Raw genomic sequence first — 10297 nt, 5'->3', positions numbered from 1 at the left:
TCACAGGCGGACAACTGTCAAATTTAGTTAATCCGCCGAACCTTAGCCACCATAGTTTCAAACGTGCGTTTTCAGCAAGCAATAAAATTCTAAAGGACAGACGCCAATTTAGTTTTCATTTCTCGTTTTGTAGTGGCATCTAATATTTGTGAGCAAAAATTGAAGTCGCTTGATATAAAAATGTTGAAATCACAGGCGGACAACTGTCAAATTCAGTCAAAACCGCCGAACCTTAGCGACCATTGTTTGTAACATGCGTTTTCGCGCAGCAATAAGAAACTAAAGGACATACGCCAATTTAGTTATCATTGCTCGTTTTGTAGTGGCATCTAATATGTGTGAGCAAAAATTGAAGTCGCTTGATATAAAAATGTTGAAATCACAGGCGGACAACTGTCAAATTTAGTTAAAATCGCCGAACCTTAGCCACCATAGTTTGAAACATGCGTTTTCGGCAAGCAATAAAATTGTAAAGAACAGACGCCAATTTAGTTTTCATTTCTCGTTTTGTAGAGGCACCTAGTATTTGTGTGCAAAATTTTAGGTCGCTTGATTGAAAATTGTTTATATTGCCGGCGGGAATTCTCAAAATTAGTTGATTCCGCACGACCTTAGCGACCATTGTTTGTAACATGCGTTTTCGCGCAGCAATAAGAAACTAAAGGACATACGTCAATTTAATTATCATTGCTCGTTTTGTAGTGGCATCTAATATTTGTGTGCAGAATTTCAAGTCGCTTGATATAAAAATGTTGAAATCACAGGCGGACAACTGTCAAATTTAGTCAAAACCGCCGAACCTTAGCGACCATTGTTTGTAACATGCGTTTTCGCGCAGCAATAAGAAACTAAAGGACATACGTCAATTTAATTTTCATTGCTCGTTTTGTAGTGGCATCTAATATTTGTGTGCAAAATTTCAAGTCGCTTGATATAAAAATGTTGAAATCACAGGCGGACAATTGTCAAATTTAGTCAAAACCGCCGAACCTTAGCGACCATTGTAAGTGACATGCGTTTTCGCGCAGCAATAAGAAACTAAAGGACACACGTCAATTTAGTTTTCATTCCTCGTTTTGTAGTGGCATCTAACATTTGTGAGCAAAAATTCAAGTCGCTTGATATAAAAATGTTGAAATCTCAGGCGGACAACTGTCAAATTTAGTCAAAACCGCCGAACCTTAGCGACCATTGTTTGTAACATGCGTTTTCGCGCAGCAATAAGAAACTAAAGGACACACGTCAATTTAGTTTTCATTGCTCGTTTTGTAGTGGCATCTAATATTTGTGAGCAAAAATTGAAGTCGCTTGATGTAAAAATGTTGAAATCACAGGCGGACAACTGTCAAATTTAGTCAAATCCGCCGAACCTTAGCGACCATTGTTAGTGACATGCGTTTTCGCGCAGCAATAAGAAACTAAAGGACACACGTCAATTTAGTTTTCATTGCTCGTTTTGTAGTGGCATCTAATATTTGTGAGCAAAAATTCAAGACGCTTGATATAAAAATGTTGAAATCACAGGCGGACAACTGTCAAATTTAGTCAAAACCGACGAACCTTAGCGACCATTGTTAGTGACATGCGTTTTCGCGCAGCAATAAGAAACTAAAGGACACACGTCAATTTAGTTTTCATTGCTCGTTTTGTAGTGGCATCTAATATTTGTGAGCAAAATTTCAAGTCGCTTGATATAAAAATGTTGAAATCACAGGCGGACAACTGTCAAATTTAGTCAAAACCGCCGAACCTTAGCGACCATTGTTAGTGACATGCGTTTTCGCGCAGCAATAAGAAACTAAAGGACACACGTCAATTTAGTTTTCATTGCTCGTTTTGTAGTGACATCTAATATTTGTGAGCAAAACTTCAAGTCGCTTGATATAAAAATGTTGAAATCACAGGCGGACAACTGTCAAATTTAGTTAAAATCGCCGAACCTTAGCGACCATAGTTTCAAACATGCGTTTTCGGCCAGTAATAAAATTCTAAAGAACAGACGCCAATTTAGTTTTCATTTCTCGTTTTGTAGAGGCACCTAGTATTTGTGTGCAAAATTTCAGGTCGTTTGATTGAAAATTGTTTATATTGCCGGCGGGAATTCTCAAAATTAGTTGATTCCGCACGACCTTAGCGACCATTGTTTGTAACATGCGTTTTCGCGCAGCAATAAGAAACTAAAGGACATACGTCAATTTAATTTTCATTGCTCGTTTTGTAGTGGCATCAAATATTTGTGTGCAAAATTTCAAGTCGCTTGATATAAAAATGTTGAAATCACAGGCGGACAACTGTCAAATTTAGTCAAAACCGCCGAACCTTAGCGACCATTGTTTGTAACATGCGTTTTCGCGCAGCAATAAGAAACTAAAGGACATACGTCAATTTAATTTTCATTGCTCGTTTTGTAGTGGCATCTAATATTTGTGAGCAAAAATTCAAGACGCTTGATATAAAAATGTTGAAATCACAGGCGGACAACTGTCAAATTTAGTCAAAACCGCCGAACCTTAGCGACCATTGTTAGTGACATGCGTTTTCGCGCAGCAATAAGAAACTAAAGGACACACGTCAATTTAGTTTTCATTGCTCGTTTTGTAGTGGCATCTAATATTTGTGAGCAAAATTGCAAGTCGCTTGATATAAAAATGTTGAAATCACAGGCGGACAACTGTCAAATTTAGTCAAAACCGCCGAACCTTAGCGACCATTGTTAGTGACATGCGTTTTCGCGCAGCAATAAGAAATTAAGGACACACGTCAATTTAGTTTTCATTGCTCGTTTTGTAGTGACATCTAATATTTGTGAGCAAAACTTCAAGTCGCTTGATATAAAAATGTTGAAATCACAGGCGGACAACTGTCAAATTTAGTTAAAATCGCCGAACCTTAGCGACCATAGTTTCAAACATGCGTTTTCGGCCAGTAATAAAATTCTAAAGAACAGACGCCAATTTAGTTTTCATTTCTCGTTTTGTAGAGGCACCTAGTATTTGTGTGCAAAATTTCAGGTCGCTTGATTGAAAATTGTTTATATTGCCGGCGGGAATTCTCAAAATTAGTTGATTCCGCACGACCTTAGCGACCATTGTTTGTAACATGCGTTTTCGCGCAGCAATAAGAAACTAAAGGACATACGTCAATTTAATTTTCATTGCTCGTTTTGTAGTGGCATCTAATATTTGTGTGCAAAATTTCAAGTCGCTTGATATAAAAATGTTGAAATCACAGGCGGACAACTGTCAAATTTAGTCAAAACCGCCGAACCTTAGCGACCATTGTTTGTAACATGCGTTTTCGCACAGCAATAAGAAACTAAAGGACATACGTCCATTTAGTTTTTATTTCTCGTTTTGTAGTGGCATCTAATATTTGTGAGCAAAATTTCAAGTCGCTTGATATAAAAATGTTGAAATCACAGGCGGACAACTGTCAAATTTAGTCAAAACCGCCGAACCTTAGCGACCATAGTTTCAAACATACGTTTTCGCGCAGCAATAAGAAACTAAAGGACACACGTTAATTTAGTTTTAATTGCTCGTTTTGTAGTGGCATCTAATATTTGTGAGCAAAATTTCAAGTCGCTTGATATAAAAATGTTGAAATCACAGGCGGACAACTGTCAAATTTAGTTAATCCGCCGAACCTTAGCGACCATTGTTTGTAACATGCGTTTTCGCGCAGCAATAAGAAACTAAAGGACATACGTCAATTTAGTTTTCAATGCTCGTTTTGTAGTGGCATGTAATATTTGTGAGCAAAAATTGAAGTCGCTTGATATAAAAATGTTGAAATCACAGGAGGACAACTGTCAAATTTAGTCAAAACCGCCGAACCTTAGCGACCATTGTTTGTAACATGAGTTTTCGCGCAGCAATAAGAAACTAAAGGACATACGCCAATTTAGTTTTCATTGCTCGTTTTGTAGTGACATCTAATATTTGTGTGCAAAACTTCAAGTCGCTTGATATAAAAATGTTGAAATCACAGGCGGACAACTGTCAAATTTAGTTAATCCGCCGAACCTTAGCGACCATTGTTTGTAACATGCGTTTTCGCGCAGCAATAAGAAACTAAAGGACATACGTCCATTTAGTTTTCAATGCTCGTTTTGTAGTGGCATCTAATATTTGTGAGCAAAAATTGAAGTCGCTTGATATAAAAATGTTGAAATCACAGGCGGACAACTGTCAAATTTAGTCAAAACCGCCGAACCTTAGCGACCATTGTTTGTAACATGCGTTTTCGCGCAGCAATAAGAAACTAAAGGACATACGCCAATTTAGTTTTCATTGCTCGTTTTGTAGTGACATCTAATATTTGTGTGCAAAACTTCAAGTCGCTTGATATAAAAATGTTGAAATCACAGGCGGACAACTGTCAAATTTAGTTAAAATCGCCGAACCTTAGCCACCATAGTTTGAAACATGCGTTTTCGGCCAGCAATAAAATTCTAAAGAACAGACGCCAATTTAGTTTTCATTTCTCGTTTTGTAGAGGCACCTAGTATTTGTGTGCAAAATTTCAGGTCGCTTGATTGAAAATTGTTTATATTGCCGGCGGGAATTCTTAAAATTAGTTGATTCCGCACGACCTTAGCGACCATTGTTTGTAACATGCGTTTTCGCGCAGCAATAAGAAACTAAAGGACATACGTCAATTTAATTTTCATTGCTCGTTTTGTAGTGGCATCTAATATTTGTGTGCAAAATTTCAAGTCGCTTGATATAAAAATGTTGAAATCACAGGCGGACAACTGTCAAATTTAGTCAAAACCGCCGAACCTTAGCGACCATTGTTTGTAACATGCGTTTTCGCGCAGCAATAAGAAACTAAAGGACATACGTCAATTTAATTTTCATTGCTCGTTTTGTAGTGGCATCTAATATTTGTGTGCAAAATTTCAAGTCGCTTGATATAAAAATGTTGAAATCACAGGCGGACAATTGTCAAATTTAGTCAAAACCGCCGAACCTTAGCGACCATTGTAAGTGACATGCGTTTTCGCGCAGCAATAAGAAACTAAAGGACACACGTCAATTTAGTTTTCATTGCTCGTTTTGTAGTGGCATCTAACATTTGTGAGCAAAAATTCAAGTCGCTTGATATAAAAATGTTGAAATCTCAGGCGGACAACTGTCAAATTTAGTCAAAACCGCCGAACCTTAGCGAATATTGTTTGTAACATGCGTTTTCGCGCAGCAATAAGAAACTAAAGGACACACGTCAATTTAGTTTTCATTGCTCGTTTTGTAGTGGCATCTAATATTTGTGAGCAAAAATTGAAGTCGCTTGATGTAAAAATGTTGAAATCACAGGCGGACAACTGTCAAATTTAGTCAAATCCGCCGAACCTTAGCGACCATTGTTAGTGACATGCGTTTTCGCGCAGCAATAAGAAACTAAAGGACACACGTCAATTTAGTTTTCATTGCTCGTTTTGTAGTGGCATCTAATATTTGTGAGCAAAAATTCAAGACGCTTGATATAAAAATGTTGAAATCACAGGCGGACAACTGTCAAATTTAGTCAAAACCGCCGAACCTTAGCGACCATTGTTAGTGATATGCGTTTTCGCGCAGCAATAAGAAACTAAAGGACACACGTCAATTTAGTTTTCTTTGCTCGTTTTGTAGTGGCATCTAATATTTGTGAGCAAAAATTCAAGTCGCTTGATATAAAAATGTTGAAATCACAGGCGGACAACTGTCAAATTTAGTCAAAACCGCCGAACCTTAGCGACCATTGTTAGTGACATGCGTTTTCGCGCAGCAATAAGAAACTAAAGGACACACGTCAATTTAGTTTTCATTGCTCGTTTTGTAGTGGCATCTAATATTTGTGAGCAAAATTTCAAGTCACTTGATATAAAAATGTTGAAATCACAGGCGGACAACTGTCAAATTTAGTCAAAACCGCCGAACCTTAGCGACCATTGTTTGTAACATGCGTTTTCGCGCAGCAATAAGAAACTAAAGGACACACGTCAATTTAGTTTTCATTGCTCGTTTTGTAGTGGCATCTAATATTTGTGAGCGAAAATTGAAGTCGCTTGATATAAAAATGTTGAAATCACAGGCGGACAACTCTCAAATTCAGTCAAAACCGCCGAACCTTAGCGACCAATGTTTGTAACATGCGTTTTCGCGCAGCAATAAGAAACTAAAGGACATACGCCAATTTAGTTTTCATTGCTCGTTTTGTAGTGACATCTAATATTTGTGTGCAAAACTTCAAGTCGCTTGATATAAAAATGTTGAAATCACAGGCGGACAACTGTCAAATTTATTTAAAATCGCCGAACCTTAGCCACCATAGTTTGGAACATGCGTTTTCGGCAAGCAATAAAATTCTAAAGAACAGACGCCAATTTAGTTTTCATTTCTCGTTTTGTAGAGGCACCTAGTATTTGTGTGCAAAATTTCAGGTCGCTTGATTGAAAATTGTTTGTATTGCCGGCGGGAATTCTCAAAATTAGTTAATTCCGCACGACCTTGGCGACCATTGTTTGTAACATGCGTTTTTGCGCAGCAATAAGAAACTAAAGGACAGACGCCAATTTAGTTTTCATTGCTCGTTTTGTACTGGCATCTAATATTTGTGTGCAAAATTTCAAGTCGCTTGATATAAAAATGTTGAAATCACAGGCAGACAACTGTCAAATTTAGTTAAAAGCGCCGAACCTTAGCCACCATTGTTTGAAACATGCGTTTTCGGCAAGCAATAAAATTCTAAAGGACAGACGCCAATTTAGCTTTCATTTTTCGCTTTGTTCTGGCATCTAATATTTGTGTGCAAATCTTCAAGTCGCTTGATAGAAAAATGTTGAAATCACAGGCCGACAACTGTCAAATTTAGTTAATCCGCCGAACATTAGCCACTATAGTTTCAAACATGCGTTTTCGGCAAGCAATAAAATTCTAAAGGACAGACGCCAATTTAGTTTTCATTTCTCGTTTTGTAGAGGCACCTAGTATTTGTGTGCAAAATTTCAGGTCGCTTGATTGAAAATTGTGTATATTGCCGGCGGGAATTCTCAAATTTTGTTAATTCCGCACGACCTTAGCGACCATTGTTTGTAACATGCGTTTTCGCGCAGCAATATGAAACTAAAGGACATTGTCCAATTTGGTTTTCATTGCTCGTTTTGTAGTGGCATCTAATATTTGTGTGCAAAACTTCAAGTCGCTTGATAGAAAAATGTTGAAATCACAGGCGGACAACTGTCAAATTTAGTTAAAACCGCCGAACCTTAGCCACCATACTTTCAAACATGCGTTTTCGGCAAGCAATAAAATTCTGAAGGACATACGCCAATTAGTTTTCATTTCTCGTTTTGTACTGACATCTAATATTTGTGTGCAAAATTTCAAGTCGCTTGATTTAAAATTGTTTAAAACACAGGCAGACTACTGTCAAATTTAGTTAATTTCGCCCTTGCGGCGCGGTTTATACTTGTCTTTGAGAGGTATTCGCCTGCCAAATCTCTGTTTTACATCCAAGCGAATTAAAATTTGACAGTTGAATACTACAGTCATGTAGAAGGAGATACCTCTAAACTTTATTTAACTATATGCTTTAGTTTTTTGTTGTCATACGAAAAGGCGTTCTTAAAACTGTTTTGGCGATCCGACGGCGCGGTTTAAGCTTGTCTTTGACAGGTATTTACTTGTCTTTGTTTTGAAATAATATGGCCAAACGAAATAAATATAGCTGTTAAATGCTCTAGGTATGTTGTAGACGGTCCCATTGAACCGTATTCGACTATTCGTTTTTTTGATATATTTAAAGGCGTTCTTTTAAACTGTTTGGCGAATGACACGTTTTAAACATGTTTTCACTTGTTAATTGCTATGTTTGATGCTTGCCGTATGAGCAGTTTATCTATGTTCCTAATAAAATTCGGGAGCAATATTTAAACGATCTTAAGACATCAGATTTGTGTGTGAGCAGTAAAATTTCGTTGTGGGAGGCGCCTATCTTGGGAATTGAGATACGGACTTTTCTCTCTTCGCTTTTTGAAGTTCTCTGATGACGCCGCTCCTTTGGGAGTTGTTAGTTCGGATAAGACGACCACACGCCTTTTTGCACTTTTGTGTGTCCCGAATTTTGATGCTGTTTATCACTGTCGATATCATGGTAATTTTTAAAGCGGAAAATTCCAATATAATCCGCAACATTTTCGATCAATGCTATTAATATGTTTTGAGAAAATCATGTAGTGTATGTTTTATTTTAGCATGAGGCGTTTGTTATTTCTTGGTTGTATATTTATTTAAATTGTGTTTTTATACACAATTATAAAACGACCGTTACTATAAATAACATGTTACATATTTGTATTTAAAATTTCAACTTGGTTTACTTTACACGATACTTTGGCACCACGTGAGTGTTGTGCTTTGTTTTACATCGCTAACAACAGAAAATCGACTACAAAGCTCTTTTATGAACGATTTAATTTTTCCTACAGCGATTTAACGACTAAAATATCAAATAATTCATATAAAAAGTTAATGTCATCGAACGTTTTTTCAATTTTAAATCTACCATATCGCTTCTATTTCTAAGTTGGCAAAGCAGTTTTTAGTAATTTCATCTACACGTGCAATTAAATTTTTCGAGCGGTCCTATAGCAGCACCTTGTGGTAAAAAGATGCATAAAACAAAAACTGGTTCCGGAACGAAATTGTCAAATTATGCTCCAAACACTTGGAAACGAAATTTCGTTTCAAGAAATAAAAAGTGTTCCGGACCGTAACATAGGGTTCGCGTGACGTCACAAATGATTGGGCGAAAGTGCCGAAGAATCGGTTTCGGTCCGAACCAAAGTTCGATTTCCAAAATAAACAATTGTTTGAAAAACAAACTAAAGTTTTAGACTGTTTTGTAGTTATACCTTCTGCTGACAAACACTCGAATTCAGGCTATATGCATGTTTATAGTAAATATCACTTGAAAATCACAATGTACTGTAAAGGAATATATATATAAACAAGCAATTATACACACAAACACTTTTCAAACGCTGTTCTAATTCTTCCTAATCTTTATTTCAAACACTTGGTTTTTACTTTTGACTTCTTGGATGGTTCAAGGGTTGATAAGACTTTTAGGAAATATCCTAAAGTCGGCAAAACCTTGCGAGTCTCAGAAACAGAAGTGTTTCGGAACAGTGTAGAATCGATTCATCCGGAATGGAATGCAAGAGTAGGCTGATAGCGACTGACAAACGCATCGCAAATTAAAACAGTCTGTCACGTGTTTGGGCAACGGTTCCGGGCGTTGTGAGAAAAAAACAGACATAAAAAAACAGACTTGCAAGAGAAAATACTCAACAAGTCCATATTAACCATGCTGAAGCCATCAAAGACTGTTTTATTTTTGTCTCGCGTTGACCCGCTTTGAAGTCGGTTACGTCACTGTTTACACCCGATGGAGGGAGGTAATCCTTCAGACACTCACTACAATATGTTCTTGTATTACACGTGGTGTTAAACATTAATTTTGTAAACCTGCTATAATACCTTATATTTTATCTTAATTAGATTTCCTGTTTTAAACACTGTAACATTAACAAAAACCGGCATCAAATTGACAATAACTACTCTGTCGCCAGAAATCATCAGCCAGACTGGTCAATGCCTATATAAACAACACGGTAATATGCGATATTACTACAACAACATGAAATACAAGGGGTGGCAAAATGAAATATACAGACCAATTGTGACAATACAAACAATCGTCAAAATATGGCATCTTTATTATACACTGTTGTTTCAAAAAAATTGGTGGTTGCCAATACATGAAATAAACAACAACAAGCATGTACTTGTGCACTGTTCGCTCTAAACATAAAAAAAATCTTGGCCGTTTGGTCAGCAAAGTTGTCTGATGGTCACACCAGCTGTACTGATGAGACCTTTTAGGTCGAAACAGTGGCCATCTGTCTGCAGCTTATACACAATTCATATTATTGGCTCCACATTGTTTATCATAAAAAAAAATATTAAAATTTGTGTATCAAGTTTTTTTATATTATAATTATTTTTCGTGTTATTTATCTATTCAATTTTTTTACAAAAAAAGTGCAGTTTTTTAATATTTGTCGATGAATCCTAATTTACACAACGTTGCCATGGTAATTTACAATACAAGGTTAGTTTTTGTCACTTAAAACTTCCTCAACATTTAATCGCATTTCACTTTCATTTTAGACTCCTTGATTCGAATTCTACTCCATCGTTTCCAATCCACCCAACTTATGTGGTTGAAATTTACTGAAATTCTTGTC

Source organism: Ascidia mentula, chromosome 7 (genome assembly GCF_947561715.1).
Source record: "Ascidia mentula chromosome 7, kaAscMent1.1, whole genome shotgun sequence".
NCBI lineage: Eukaryota > Metazoa > Chordata > Ascidiacea > Phlebobranchia > Ascidiidae > Ascidia > Ascidia mentula.
This window is presented reverse-complemented; position numbering follows the sequence as displayed.